The sequence below is a fragment of the Rhinolophus sinicus genome, linkage group LG03 (assembly GCF_036562045.2).
Source record: "Rhinolophus sinicus isolate RSC01 linkage group LG03, ASM3656204v1, whole genome shotgun sequence".
Lineage (NCBI taxonomy): Eukaryota > Metazoa > Chordata > Mammalia > Chiroptera > Rhinolophidae > Rhinolophus > Rhinolophus sinicus.
Window position 1 is genome coordinate 76,745,642 of NC_133753.1, and position 16,711 is coordinate 76,762,352.

Here is a 16,711-nt window from a genome sequence, read left to right on the forward strand (position 1 = left end):
AGAATTGAATAGAATAAGTTAATTAGGGTTTTAGGATCTGCAACAAATTTTTTTTCAAAATTAACTCTCGGCATTTTTTCTTTTAAATTCTCTCACTTTCTTTACTCATTTTTTGGGAGAATGACTTTGCCTATACTCAATTACACACAAGTTTTCACGTGTTCTTTTTTGCTTTACTGAAATAGCTCGAGTATTTAGATCTTACCAAATTTCTACACCATAGATAATGAAATTTCCATCCTTTTATTATCAACTAAATTAATTCTACTAATAAAAATAAAATTTGGTAAGCTTAACCACATACTATAACACCGCAACAATTTAAAACATTACAAATACATCAATAAAGTTTAAAACAGTTTTTTGTTTTTATAACTTAATTTTTATCTTTGTTTCTCTGTTACTAAGATGTTTTGCCTTTTCTGTACTGATCATCTATTTTCTTGTCCTTTTCATATTATTTTCAGAGGTTTTTCATTGGCAGTACAATGAAGGTTGATGGCATGATGGTCCACCTCGCACCAAAGGATAACTGTTCATCGGTGTGCTGTTAACAATCAGAGGTTTCCAAATATATGTTCTCCAACTCAATGAAAAGTATCTGGATCCAGGCAGAAAGGTGTCTGGGAACTCCCTAAGTATGAATGATATGTCTCCAGAGAAAGTTGCTTCAGCATTGTTTTTTTGGGGGAGAGGGGATACTTTTCTCTATAGTATCCTGCGGACTGGAAACTACTAAATAGGTTCCTAAGTTCATTCATCTTTCCCATGTCTGAATTCTTGGTCCTCTTCTCACCCTCTGGCTCCACAGATAAAGAAGAAATAATAATAAAGGAATAAAAATCGTTTGTTTCTGTCTGACTGAATCATTCCAGTCTTGAAGCACCCTGATGGGTTAATTAGCCTTATTATTGCATTTACTATCTCCCACACACTTGTTTGTGGGAAAATGTTCCTCTTGGCTTTTGCCTAGTTGGAAAAAGGAACACTAGGACTGCAGCATTACACTTTGCTCTTGAAGCGCACGGTGCTATGGCAGCATAAAGCTTGAACAAGCTTAGTTTTTTTCATTGATGGGGTGCACCTGGCATAGCACCATCATTCCCTGACATTGTATGTCAGCTTTGATTTATTCTGGGCCATACCTCCTTCCAGAGCAACAGTTCTAGCTGAGTATGGGATTCAGTATCATTATAAAGAGAAAGATGGTGCCTCTTGTAGGAGGAGTTTGGAGAGCTTTACCCTAACAATCAAGATGTGTATTAAGTTGATTCACTGAATCTTGTCCATACACTGCTTCTAGCCCAAGTGAAAGAAAAAGAGGACAGCTGTTATTATTTACCTCACTCATTTCTCAGCAATATCGAGGATTTTCAGTAAGCATTATCTTATTCTGGAATTAATTTTTTCCATTTTTGTCATGTTTTTGGTTTGTTTTTATAGATTATAATGAGACAGGTGTTGGCAAGAAATTTGAAATAAAGAATGCAAGATGAACTTGTCTTTTGATTGTTAAACTTTACGATCGATCGACACAGATAAGATCGGCACAAGGATGTGCAAAGTTATGTTAAAAGAACAGATAAATTCCTGAGCAGCAGGGTTGAAGGTATTGACATAACCACAGAAAGTATTTTAGCCATGAGAGCAGATAAAAGAAAGTTAAAAGTACTGCAGAGCCTATCCAAATGGTTCAGAGATGAGGGAGTGGACTTTATCCCAGTGACAAGGCCATTCCTACTGTAAATGAATATCAGGCTATTTCAACCTGATGCTATTAAGCAAAGGGTTGAAAATAACTGCAAGAACTGCAAAAAAATAACTGCAATTACTTTTGCACCAACCTAACATCTCTGCTTCTAGAATATATACTTATCTATTATGAATATCAAATATATTGTCTATAATGGTAGTTACCTTTAGTTGAATAAGTATTATATTCCAGGCCTACAGTGAAGTTTTTTTCATTTAAATTATTCATTATAAGTAATTAATTTGATTTCTGGGTAAAAAGATTAGTGATTACTGTGCATCTACCTTTGATAGACGGATCAATTTTTGGCATGTTGATAAAATAAGGGTGTAAGCTTTCCACTATGAGAGGCAGATCAAGGATTATAATATACAGAGGGTGCAAGAAAATGTATACACATTTAAGAAAGTAAAACTGTATTAAAATTGTAATAATATATACCAATAACAAAATATGAATATAAGGTCACGTTTGACTTCTGCAATTACAAGAGGTGCTCAAAGTGTCCAGATACTTCTGATTACGGCAAACTACTGCTTGAGCTACCATGACCAAAGTACCCACTGGTATACATATTTTTGGCATGCCCGATATTTGCAAAGGTAAACCCTTCCTGTCAGCCTTTTCTGTGATCTACAAAATGAACATACACCTGTATGTTTCTGTTTGTGGGTAGGAGATTAGTTAAATTACCATTGCTCAAACAAGACCTCTTAAGTTCTGGATTCACCATTTACTACCGTGTTTCCCCAAAAGTAAGACCTAGCCGGATAATCAGCTTTAATGCGTCGTTTGGAGCAAAAATTAATATAAGACCCGGTATTATATGGTATGATATAATATTATACTGGGTCTTAATATTATAGTAAAATAAGACCGGGTCTTATATTAATTTTTGCTCCAAAACACACATTAGAGCTGATTGTCCGGCTAGGTCTCATTTTCGGGGAAACATGGTATGAGATCATCTTAACTCTTATAGACATCAGTTTTCCTGTAAAATGACTATATTGCCAAAAACAATTCATATGGTCTCTTTGAAATTAAATAAATCACGTGAAGTGCTTAGCTCTATCCAAGGTATGGCAAGAAATGAATGGTAACTAATGCTTTAAGCATTTATCACTAAGAGTAATAATAATATAATATTAATAAAGATGACATAAATTCAGTGTAGGATTAGGGAAGTAAGACTTTAACAGGGACCAACTGCAGAATACTTGAGATCATATAGTTTCTAAAAACTATTCCTACTCTAATAATTAGAACCAGTACAATTACCACTTTGCCTTCCTCTGAAGTGCAAAATTTTATTTTTGTCCACTATAATTCTTTATTATTCATAATATTTGAGGAATAAATTAATGAATAAATAATCTTCTAGTCTTTCCCAAGTCTCAGTGGCTTAATATTATCAAGATTTACTACTATTTATGTCATATCAGGTAGAAAGTGGGAGTGAGTCTTTGTTCCATTTAGTTCTGTTCAGTTCTTCAGGACCCAGAAGTGGCTCTGCCATCTTTTAGCACCCTAGAGTCCTCCACTGGATACTCTGCATTGGGTAGGGAGGAAAGAAAACTTGCTGAGGATTCTGAAAAAATACCTTATTCCATTGGCCAGAAGTCATATGGACCAACCTAACTGCAGAAGAGGTTTGGGAATGTAATTTAGCTGTGTGTTTCGGAAAAATAACGTATTGCTGAACACAGAGCATTATCTCTGCCTTACCAACAAACTTCCACCAACAAAACTAAGTAAATTAATTAGCTAAAGATGGTGAGGAACTCTTATAAAATTTATTTGCACATAATTTTATAGATCTATATATCTCACATCACAAAGACATTGTCAACAGGGATTGGAGGCTAGGAAGATTTTCTATCACGTTTTGATATGTTTATATTCTACAGAAATCCTCTTGGTAACTTTTCGTGGAACATTTATCCTACTTCATTTCTACTTAAAGCTCATATATGTGAAAGAGATTATATCCTCAAATAAGCATTTCCCGTGCTTTTATCATCTTGTGTCATTATCCCAACACTTTTTTATTATAGTTGTTATTGAGAACATACTTTCAGATTTAGCATGGAGATTAACTGTGAAATACGTAAATAGCGAATTGTTTTGTTAGAATGAAGTATAAAAGTCAATGCTTTTTAAGAGTTTTCTTTCATTGTTAACTGCTATTTCTAAATGAGTACAATACTCAAACACATCAGATTGATAACCTCAGATTTAAGAATTTCTTTTCTATGAAGAATTGCTGTGATGGTAAACTTTACATACAGTGCACACTTTGCTATGATACTCCAAAATATGACTTTCTGAAGTTCCATTTTACTGATGAGATGGTTCTTTATATTAAAACCCATTTAGTACATGAATTCCAAGGCACTCTCCAAAAGGCAAACTTTTAATGTTTTCATGATGGTGTTTATTCACCATGGTTAAGGAAATAGATTCAAACGTCCTGCTTATTTTACACTTTACCCAACAAATGGCAAATAACAGCTACTAGCACTCAACACTCACATTTTCATAATACCAATAATCTGTTGCAGACTGGCTATGTATATTAATGGTTTCATTTCCACTAAGAGTATTTTTAATTATATTGATACTGTTTTGGAAGGTATGCATGTTTTAATTATTTTCTCATAATTAATATGCATATATGAAGTTAGTCTTATATTTTGATATTTTTATTAAAAATCAAACTATTCCTTATTATTCATGTTTAACCAAAAGATATATTTGTAATCTCATTAAGAAACATTTTAAAATGACCATTTAGTAATTAACTGAAGTTAGAGACCGACATTCTTTAGATGATTATATATGTGCATACTTCTGCTTTTAGTGATTATAACACTAATATTTCTTGCATAAAGTATTTATTGTTTTCCAGATACTTTTTTAGTGCATTCCAGTTTTTTCATCTAATTACCTGTTTGCAAATTAAAAGAGTTTATAGAGTTCAAAATAACATCATGAACTTTGTTTCCATGCTGGCCTAACCAACTCTAAACTTTATTCAATAAATAAATGTAGAAAAATGAATATGTATAAATACATTAGTTTTTTAATTGCAAATGCATATTATTTAATGAACAATTATGTGAGAGAAAAATGTTTGTAACTGTGCATTTTAAAAAGTAGAAAATGGCATTTTTACTATTTTATGAAGTAGAAATAAATTATTAAGTATGTAGTCATAAAAACGATTAAGTATTTTAGGTGTTATGTATTATAAGCTCAGTTATCTTGCATTATCTGCATATATTCTTTCATTGATTATATTGTTTGCATTATATAAATAATTCTTTATATTTTAGAATAATGATTGATGAAGACTAGGAAGCATTTACTAGGAAAATAATGTGAGTTATTTTAACTTTTACACAAGCATACTTACATTTTCATTTACTCTAGTGAATGTGAACCTCTAGAAATATTTCTGTTGTCAGTCTACTTGGACATATAAGTTATGGAATATTCATATAAGAAATTATTACCTTGAGTGCTGAAAATTCTTTGAGATTTCATATAATGTATTAAGTATTAAAAGGGTTTAAGTGCTCTAGAGTTTAAACTATTTTGTTCTTTTTGTTTCATAATTTAAACTGTAGAAATTACAAATTCTACGTTTATATCACTACACTTTTAGTTTAGTTATAAAACAGACATTTTAGCTTAAGATTTTTATGCATATTTGACAAAAATAATTTCAGTCCTATAGTAGTTAAACAGAAATTGTTTAACATTTGTACTTGTAACATAAATGCTAATTATCATTCATTGGCAAATCATTTAAGATTTTATATAAGTTGACTGACTTCAAGACATTTTCTTCCAAAACAGTTGTTATATTTTCCCATGTTACCTGCATGGTGGATTTGAATTTAGCATCTGACATGTTTTTTCAACTACTGGTTTATAATGAAAACATGTAGGTACTCGAGGGAATGTGTTAAAAGCAAAAATTCTATGATCCTTGAAAGGTAAATGACAGTGCTGAGATCGTCACATCTGGATCAGAAATGTTTTATCTGTGTATCTATCTAAACAAACATAAATAAGCTAATTAAGATCCTAACAATGCATGTTTTAAGAAACAACTTATGACTTTGGTTAGGTCAGAACCTAATGTTTTTTTTGTTTTTCTTTGTTCCCACAAAGGAGTAAAAATGGATTGACCTTCAACATCAAATGCTTTTGAGTGATTACAGCAAATCTATTATTTCATATTTTGAAATTTGAAGGTAAACTTAATCCTTGGCTTTTGATCATATATATAATACTCTTAAATATACATTTAAATACATATATACATAAACACACACACGCACACATATATAATCATGTACATTACTGTATGCCTAATTATGCAGCTAAATTTACCTCACTATATTTTCATTCTTATTAGAATAGAGCTAATGTATTTCAGAATTGCTAACTTGTAGCTGAGAAAAAGCAGTCACACACCAAAGTAAAATGAATCCCTTGGAAAATCGTAATTGTTTATATTTAAAATAAATTTTCAGCATCATAGTAAACTGTTAATTGACTTATAAATTTAGCTTTGTATGACGATTAGTAAATTAAAGAAGAAATTTTAATGTAAATTAATATTTTATAAATTACATTACTTTTAACTCTTAAGAAAACTATTTTGATATCCTAAAGATGGGAACTTAAACTATATACTGAAAGCAGGAATTTAAAATATTTTGTTTACATTCCAATCATGTCTTGATTTTAAATTAGTATAATCATACTTTCTTGCTGAATCAAAAATGTCTTCTTGAAATTCTAGTCACATGGCTTACTATTAAATTAATATAATCATACTCTCTTGTTCAGTTAGTAGTAAAGTAGTTGTTTAATTAAACATGCCATTTGTTTACAATCTAGTGTTTCAGAAATGCTAGTTCAAAAGATAGGATAAGGATATATATCAAACATTTCAATGTGACAAGTAAATTACGTTTCTTCTACCATAAAGAGGTAAGCAGAAAACTGTAGCAGTGATGAAAAGACATATTCTTATTATTCAGAGGTATGATATGCATCAGTCGACAAAATATGACCTTTTCACTTTCAAGATTAAGAGTCTCTACAACCACTAAAGTAAGGATTTGTCTTGACTTTTAATATTTTAAATATTATATTAATTAAAATTATCATTCCTTTTATTAGTCAACTCAGAGGGTAAAAAATACCATGATGGATTTAGATATGAAAATCTGGATAAAACAAAATCTATAGGTCATTGTACACATGAAAAATTATGTCTCGGTAAATACTATCTCAAAACATTGAAAATGTCTCCCATTTGCCAAAGCAGAATTAGGATTGTGGACATTTTTATTGTTCATATTTTAAGTAGCCTTTGTAGTTTTTCCTATATACAGAGCTTGTCTTGTACAGCAATTACCACTGAATTTACTGTAGTAAAATGTATTCTCCTAACTTTTTAGTTAAACTTATGAAGTAAAAAAAAAAACTCAATAAAATTATATACATAAAGTACAAAATTTATGTAATTCTCAATTTGCAAGGAAGTCTGTATAATTTTCTAAAGTTCTATGGAACTAGAAGACAGGTTTTATATTTTGGTTATTTTTGATATAACTAAAGTATAATACTTATTTTTGAGAAAACATTTCTGGTTTTGATTTTCCCATCAAAATGACAACATGAAAAAACTAAAAAATTACTAATTGTTATGCATGAACTTTATCAGAACAAAGCAAATTAATAGTAGTATGTCATAAAACATAAACAATCTGATTTTCTGTTATTTACTCAAAGTTTGTTTATAGTGAGCTTGTTAAATATTTTTAAAAAAACTGAAATATTGCCTCTTTATTCTGTGAATTACAGGTAAATATAAACATCTATTTCCTCAGTTTCTAATTGATTCTTTGTACATCCTTCTGTTAGTTTTTAATAATTGTTACGGCAGGAAGATTGATATTAGCTAGTATTTATTGAGTGATTATTATGTACAAGATACTTTACATATGTTTCCTATTTGGATAAATTTGGTCACCTCTCCATACACACATACACACACACACCCACATTATTATGCTCACAATATACTTAACATTTATTGAATAGATTAAAATTATATATGAAAGAGAAATTAGGAACTAGACTTTTATAATTAAGTTCATGAAAAGGGATGTTAAACTGTGATAAAACCAAATCCGGTCTTATTTTATTTTTGCAGTTATATTTTTTTCTCCTCTCAGTGAACCACAAAGAAAGAAGATGGGTATGATTTTTACAGGGGTGAAATAGGTTGTCTGTCAGTTGGGTTCAGGCGACAGTCTGTCTGCAAGCCGTAAGATGATCTGCAGAGCACCAGAGGAAAGCAGGCAGGATTCCTGGCTTGCAAGAATAGATATTGATCTACCTTAGCCACCTAAACAATGCCTCACCTGTTTGCCTTGTCCATACCTTATTTTACGCAGTCTAATGCTTGTTTTGTTTGACTTTTCTTTTATTTCTCTGGATCTGAGCTTTGATACACTTTGGGGAGTACATAAACACAGTGTTGTACTTGAACATCACCATACTTCTGAGTCCTCTGGTGGTTTAGGACCACCCCTCCCTCTTGAATAGCTCTGTTATTGAAAATTATGAAGCAGAGCTAAATTACTAGGCCTCATACAGAAGTGGTTGATCCAATAGCTGAGTGTCCAATAACACTGAACGTGAGATGCTACTAATTACTGCCCTATGGACCTCGTTTAAAATTTCTTAAATTTCAATTTGTAAAAGGCTTTATTATTATTAATTCTGTTTTTCCAGCAGATAGTTGAAAGATAAGTTACTATAGTATTTAGAATTCTATCCACTTATTTAGGAGCACAACTATGTTACTATGTACTGCCTCAAGCAATAATGAAATACAAAACTACATTCAGCCTCCCAGTAAACTATAATATAAATATTTTACCAGCACTTATTATTAGTTTGCCATATCCTGCTGACAGCTATTCCAACTTTGCCAGCAGGCACTGGGTCTCACAATTGTATTATGTTTTGAACAAATAGCGACAAACAAAAATTCTCATAAAATAAATGAACAAGATTTCCTGGGGGAAAAAAAACCTCTTCCAATGTTAAATGAATATTTCTTTCAAACTCTGACACGTAATATTATTTAATTTGCATATTGCACATTTCACTTTTTACTGGAAAACAATTAAGTTAACAAGGAACTAAATAATGTGCACTCAGGGATAATTTAACATTACTGTTTTTTTATTTTATTTTAAGGGTTTTTTGTCCCCCCCCCCCGACTTTTTGCTGTTCCAGAGCAGCCCACATCCTAAAATTTATACTGATAATGGAGGACTCTGCTTTTCAAATGATACAGTTTAAAGACTAGCAGAGAACAAAAGCAACTTTTTTAGAACCACGAAAATGAAAATATTCACATAAAACTTAATGTTCTTTTTGTGCTGTCAAGGAATACCATGATACTTAGCAATAGATGAAATCCAAAAATGCTTAAAATATGTCTTGGCTTTAATCTAGTATAACTTTCTAAAGACCTTGTATCAGTGATAATCACTCACCTGCAAACATCATCCACTCCTTTGCCCCAGTCTTCTTTTATTATGCTTAGTTGGATAAAGCACCACCTTTGTTAAATCAAACCCTTAATCTACTCAACATTTGCTCACTTGCAATGGAATGTGGCTGTAGAAAAAAACAACAAAACAATGCTGACTGATCTCACTTTAAATTTGGGATCACTTTTCTCAAGCGGATCCTTAATACTGTCTAGCAATCCTACTACATTTTCCTAGTTTATTCAGAAGCCTTCAATGATTATTTTACATCTTCTCTCATCAAATCTCCAACACTACTTTTTTCATCCTCACCTTAAGCTGTTAACCATGATTTCTCCTCCACTGAGAAAATGGACAGAAAAAGAAGAGACTTTCCATGAGCTCCTATCTCTACATCCACTGACCTAACTATATTTGTGCAAAATTGACTTGAACTTTGATTACCTTACTCTTAGAGAAGGCTAGCCCTCTGTTGGTGCAGTAGATTCTATCTTTCTCTCACCTACTCTATGATGTGGGTCTAGAGATTGTCTCTTCTCTTTCCTGCATCACACATTTGTGTGTTTCCTCAATACTGGATGCTTCACATCAGCACACACACACACACACACACACACGCTATTTCTTGCATTTCTAAAAAACTCACTTTTGACTCCGCTTCCCCTTCTGGCTCATTCCCTTTAAAACCTTTCCTCTTGAAACAAAACTCCTTGAAAAAGGTGTTTCTACACGCAGTTTCCAATTTCTTCCTCCTATTCTTTAATCCATTCCAAGCAGATTTTTAGCACTAGAATTCCACTGAACTGTCTTTGTCAAGGTCATCCATGAACTCCTTGCTGCTAAATCTAGTGATCAATTCTCAGCCTTCATCTCATTAACATTTGACAAAATTATTCACTATCTCCTAAAAACACTTTATTGTTGTGTTTTATGTTTGCTTTATTTTCCTCTCCCTGGATGTTTCATCTCAAAATTTTTGTTATTTCTTCCCAATTTCCCTGACTTCTAAATATTGCAGTGCCTCTAGGCTCAGTACCCACATCAATTCTATTTTCTATCCTTAATAATTACTTTGTTGAACTCATCTACTCTCAAGGCTCTAATTGCCATTGATATATTGACATAATATGTATGTAAGTATATATTTAATATAAAATATATTTACATGTAAAACACATTACTATATAAGCCTATAAACATATATAGATAGATATAAATGGTCAGTTTAGATTTCTTTCCATTATTTATAGCTACCCACAGGATATCTCCACTTAGATAGCAAATAGACATCTTAAGTTCAACATGTCCAAAAGTAACCTTCTGGTATTCTCCCACAACTTGCTCTTCATCCAGTCTTTTTATTTTCAGGGAAAGGCAACTCTATTCTCCCAATTACACAAACGAAAATTCTTTAGAACTGTTTTTGGCATTTACCTTTCTTTCCATACAACATCCAATTTGTTAGTAATTTATGTTGGTGCTATTTTCAAAATGTATCCAAAATTCATCTACTCGTCACCCTCACTGCCACAATTCAGTTCCAAGCCATTCATCACATCTCACCTGGGTTATTACACTAGCCTTTGCTTCTGCCCTTGTCTCTCTTTAGTTTTTATGCAATCAGTAGCAAGGAAATGCTCAAATCTATTAGGTTGGTGCAAAAGTAATTGTGGTTTAAAAAGTTAAAAACTGCAAAACCACAGTTACTTTTGTACCAACCTAATAACTCAGGTAATCTTATTTTTCTGTTCCACTGTTTCTGTTTTCTTATTTTAGTAAGGCTAAAAAGTAATATCCTTAAAAAGGTATACAAGGCCCTATATGACCTGTACTCTTCCTTATCTTCTGACATATCAATTTACTCTCTTCCTCCATCACTCTCTCTGGCCACTCCAGCCTCGTGTTTCTCAAAGACACCCAAACTGCTCCTGTCACAGGATCTTTGCTTCTTCTCCCCCAGCCACACATATATGAGGTGTGATCAAACAATACAGTGAATGTTTAAACAAAAAAACTATTAAACTAAAAGACACATTGTCATTAATCTCCCTCAAAATACTCCCCGTTGCTTCAAACACACTTATCCCATCGTTCTTGCCACCTTATGAAGTAGTTCTGGAAGTCCTCTTTTGTGAGTGTCTTTACTTCATCCTCCATCATGACAACACTCCATGTCAGATATCACTTCTGGTATATGGCAATTTCTGTCAAATAAAAACATGACGGTCTATTCTCATCCTCCTTATTCACTGGATCTGGCACCATGTGACTTCTGGTTCTTCCCCAAAGTCAAAATGATCATGAAAGGTAAACATTTTGAAGTGATTCAGGACATCAAGACAGCCATGACAGCGCAACTAAAGACACTCACGAAAGAGGACGTCCAGAACTGCTGCAGAAATTGGCAAGAATAATGGAATAAGTGTGTTCGAAGCAAGGGGGAGTATTTTGAAGGGGATTAATAGCAATGTGTATTTTACTGTAATACATTTTTAAAAATTTAAACATTCACTGTATTTTTTGTATCACACTTTTTATAACAAATGGCCCACTCCTCACTTCCTTTACACAGATTTGATGAGTCCTTCCCAGACTATACTATCAAAACTTTCAACCCTTCCTCCATGCTTCCTATTGACTCTTCCCTGCTTTATTTTTCTCCTTAGCATTTAACTAATGTACTATACATTTTAATTATTTATCTTGTTTATTGTTTGTCTTTCCCACTAGAACGCAAGCTCCATGTCAGGAATTTTATGTTTTTCATCTGATTTTGTCCATGTTAAATCTCCAGGGCTTATAACATGGCTTGTGATAAATTACATATCTGTTTAATGAATAGATGGATGAATGAGTGAATAAAAATTTGGGAACACTGTGTAAAGAAAGTATTTTATAAAATTTTAATTTTTTAAAAAATTTACAAATTGTATGGTGTTTGATGAATTGAGAATATAGTCATCAATAATGTATTTTTCTTCTTTGATTTCTCTGATTTGTTCTATCAACTCTGCCATGTACTAATCAAAAAAGTTCTGATATCAGGCTTGTAATAATTTAATCTTCTTATATAGCCTAGATTTCCCAATTGAAGAAGATGCTATTCAGTGCCTATTTACAAAATTCATTATGGATGAATGAGAGTAATTTAAAATTACCTATTCTGGAATGTTTTAAATTAAAATCTGAAGGAGTATGTGATGATCTCTTTGCCCTCTGGACCTTGTATCTACTTTTACCTTGGTCCAGTATACGTTTACTCCATTTTCAACTCCTCAGCCTCTGTCCCTGAAGTCTGAGCTTAGATGTCAGTTCCTTGATAAAGCCTTCTTTTATTCATTTCCATCTCTGCAGAGTGGGTTAAGTGCCATACTTACCTCTATCATGACACCACACATTGATGAAAATATCTGTTTATTTTTCAGTCTCTGATAATAGACTTTAAACTTATTGAAGGCAAAACTTTTGTGTTACTTTGTTTTGTATACTATCATATAGTTCAGTGACCAAGACATGAACAAACATTTGGTAAGGGTCTATTATGCTAGATACTTCTACCCTGCAGAGATGAGACTTAATCAGTTAAATTGAGACTCTTGAGAGAATAAAACAGGGGCTGTGTCTACTTTGTTCATTGTTACATTTAGTGTCTGTGAATAATAGGTATTTAATACATGGGTGTTAAGTAAATGCAATTTTTCACTGTAAAATTAAGAACAAATATAGGCACATACACATTTATCATTGCTTCTCACTGTTTGTAATGGTAAGACTCAAGAGGAGTTTGAGAACTATCACCTGATAAGTGCATTCGGTTAACATAGAACAACCATATCACAATAACCTATGTTATTGGTAGTTTCCTTAACAAAAATCTTTTATCCCCTCAATACAATGTAGCTTTAATCATTGATAATAAAAATAAAATGTGTCCATTATATAAAATACATCCACGTATGAAGAAGAAAATAACAATTATCCATAAATCTACCATCTCAATATAATCACAGAAGCATTATGACATATTTTTTGTTTTTGTAGACAATGCTACGTAATGCATTTCTTGGTTATAAAAATTTTCAAACACATGCAAAAGTTGAAAGATAAATACAATAAATACCTATATATCTTCCACCTAGAGTTGATAATCATAAATACTTTGCCATATTTGCCTTGTCTATCTACGTACATATGTGTATATGTGTATATTTTCATGTGTGTGTGTGTGTGTATATATATATATATATATATGTACATGTGTTTTTGCAGAAATATTTTAAAGTAAATTGCATTCATCAAGGCATCTCAACCCTACATATTTCGATATCCATTTCCTATAAATAAGAACATTCTCCCACATAGTCACAATATCATTAATACAACAGAATATAAATGATTAATCCAGTTCATATCCAGTTCATATTCAAATTTTCTTTAATGTCCCCCAAATAACTTTTCTCTTATATTTCTCAAAATAATTCATGTATATATTTGATTATGTCCCTTTTATTCTAGCATAATCTTCTCACTAATTTTAGATTACTTTAAGCATACTTTTTTATTATTACTTTCAGGTGTAACAAAACAGCATAGTAATAACCCTGACACCATATATAGCAATTACAATACCATTGAGTATGTGCTGTACTTTACATCCATGACTATATATGAAGGTCTGGCTATTGAGTTCGTGAACTCATCCTAGAAAAAGTGCTACATACTTCATTGCTGAATATCACTATGATCACCTTCAAAGTACTCCCCTTGGGAAACTATGCACTGATGCCAGCATCTAGTCCAACCTTCAAAGCAATTTTGGAACCCTTTTTCTGGAATGGCCATCAGAACTGTTGTCGTATTACCCTTGATGTTCTGAATGTCATCAAAATGTCTTCCTTTCAATATGTTCTTTAACTTTTGGTAAAGAAAGAAGTCATTGGGGGCCAGATCAGGTGAGTAGGGAGGGTGTTGCAATACAGTTATTTGTTTACAGGCTAAAAATTCCCTCACAGACAGTGCTGTGTGAGCTGTTGCATTGTCATGATGAAAGAACCATGAATTGTTGGTGAAAAGTTCAGGTTGCCTAACTTTTTCAAGTAGCCTCATCAGCACTTCCAAATAGTAAACTTGGTTAACTATTTGTCCAGTTGGTACAAATTCATAATGAATAATCTCTTTCATATCAAAAAAGGTTAGCAACATCGCTGCAACGAGTTTGAGAACTTATTCATCAAACCTCATATTTTTTTAAAAATTATAATTGACATTCAATATTATTTTATATTAGTTTCAGGTGTACAGCATAGTGGTTAGACATTTATATAATGTATAAAGTGATCGTCCAATAAATCTAGTACCCATCTGACACTAGTTTTTGCAATATTATTGACTATATTCTCCATACTGTATTTCACATCCCCATGACTGTTTTGCAACTACCAATTTGTACTTCCTAGTCTCTCTCCATTCTCACCTATCTTCCGAACACCCTCCCGTCTAGTTACTATCATTTTTTTCTCTGTATCTCTGAGTCTGTTTGTTTTGCTTGTTTGTTTATTCTGTTCTTTAGATATGACATATAGGTGAGATCAGATGGTATTTGTTTTTCTCACTCTGACTTATTTCACTTAGCATAATACCCTCTATATCCACCCATGTTGGTGCAAATGGTAAGATTTCATTCTTTTTAACGGCAGAGTAATATTCCATTGTATATATGTACCACACTTTCTTTATCCAATTGTCTGTTGATGGGCATTTCAGTTGTTTTCATGTCTTGGCTACTGTAAATAGCATGAAACATTAGCAAACCAAATTCAGCAGTATATTAAAAAGATCATACAGATGATCAAGTGAGATTAATTCCTGCTATGCGAGGTTGGTTCAATATCCACAAATCAGTAAACGTATATACCACATACACAAAATGAAAAGTAAAATTCATGCAGTCATATCAATAGATGCAGAAAAAGTGTTTGGCAAAATCCACTTATGATAAAATCTCTCAGCAAAGTGGGATTAGAGGAAACATACCTCAACATAATAAAGGCCACATATGACAAACTCACAGCTAACATCATACTAAATGGGGAAAAGCTAAAAGCATTCGCCTGAAGATCAGGAACAATGCAAGGATGTCCACTTTCACCACTTTTATTCAGCATAGTACTGGAAATCCTAGTCACAGCAATCAGACAAGAAAAAGAAATAAAAGGTATCCAAATTGGAAAGGAAGAGGTAAAACTGTCATTATTTGCAGATGACATAATACTATATATAGAGAACCCCAAAGATCCCACCAAACACCTGTTAGAACTGATAAATTAATTTAGTAAAGTAGCAGGATACCAAATTAGTATTCAGAAATCAGTTACATTTTTATGCACTAATAACAAACTAGCAGAAAGAGAGATTAAGAAAACAATCCCATTTACAATTGTAAAAAACAACAACATAGGAATAAATTTAACCAAGGAAGTGAAGACCTGTTCTCAGAAAATTTTAAGACATTGAAGAGAGAAATTAGATACAAATAAATGGAAATATATACCATGCTCATGGATAGGAAGAATTAATATAGTTAAAATGTCCATACTACCCAAAGCAATCTATGAATTCAATACAATCCCTATCAAAATACCAAGAGCATTTTTCACAGAACTAGAACAAATAATCCTAAAATTTATACGAAACCACAAAATACCCCAAATAGTCATGGCAGTCCTGAGAAAGAACAAAGCTGGAGGTATCACGCCATCTGATATCAAACTATACAAGACCATAGTAATCAAAACGGCATGGTATTGGCATAAAAACAGACAGACACATAGATCAATGGAACAGAATAAACAGCCCAGAAATAAACCCACAACTATAAGGTCATCTAATCTATGAGATAGGGAGCAAGAATATACATTGAGATAAAGAGAGTCTATTTAACAAATGGTGCTGGGAAAACTGGACAGATACATACAAAAAATGAAACTGGATTACCTTCTTATGAGACATGCAAGAATAAACTCAAAATGGATTACACACTTAAATGTAAGACCTGAAACCATAAAACTCCTAGAAGAAAACATAGGAAGTAAACTCTCCGACATTACCCTTAATAGTATTTTTAGTGATATATCTTCTCGGACAAGAGAAACAAAAGAAAAAAGAAACAAACAGGACTATATCAAACTAAAATATTTTTGCACAGCAAAGGAAACCATCAACAAAATGAAAAGACACCCATTGAATGGGAGAAGATATTTTCCAATGATACATCTGGTAAGGACTTAATATCCAAAATTTATAAAAATTCATATAACTCAACATAAAAAAAACAAACCCAAAACAAAAAATAAAACCCAAACAA

The 16,711-nt window shown here is 32.2% G+C and overlaps 1 long non-coding RNA gene across 2 annotated transcripts in view; it reads left to right on the plus strand.

The window, feature by feature from the left end:
* Nucleotides 1-16,711, plus strand: part of LOC141570617 (uncharacterized) — a 38,086-nt gene that overhangs the window by 19,128 nt on the left and 2,247 nt on the right. Inside the window, exons 3-5 of one of the 2 annotated variants that reach the window (XR_012494824.1) lie at nt 468-5,136; nt 5,936-6,018; nt 6,762-6,886. This is a non-coding gene — a long non-coding RNA (uncharacterized LOC141570617). The remainder of the gene's footprint in view (nt 1-467; nt 5,137-5,935; nt 6,019-6,761; nt 6,887-16,711) is intronic. The other variant, XR_012494825.1, reaches the window with a different exon arrangement.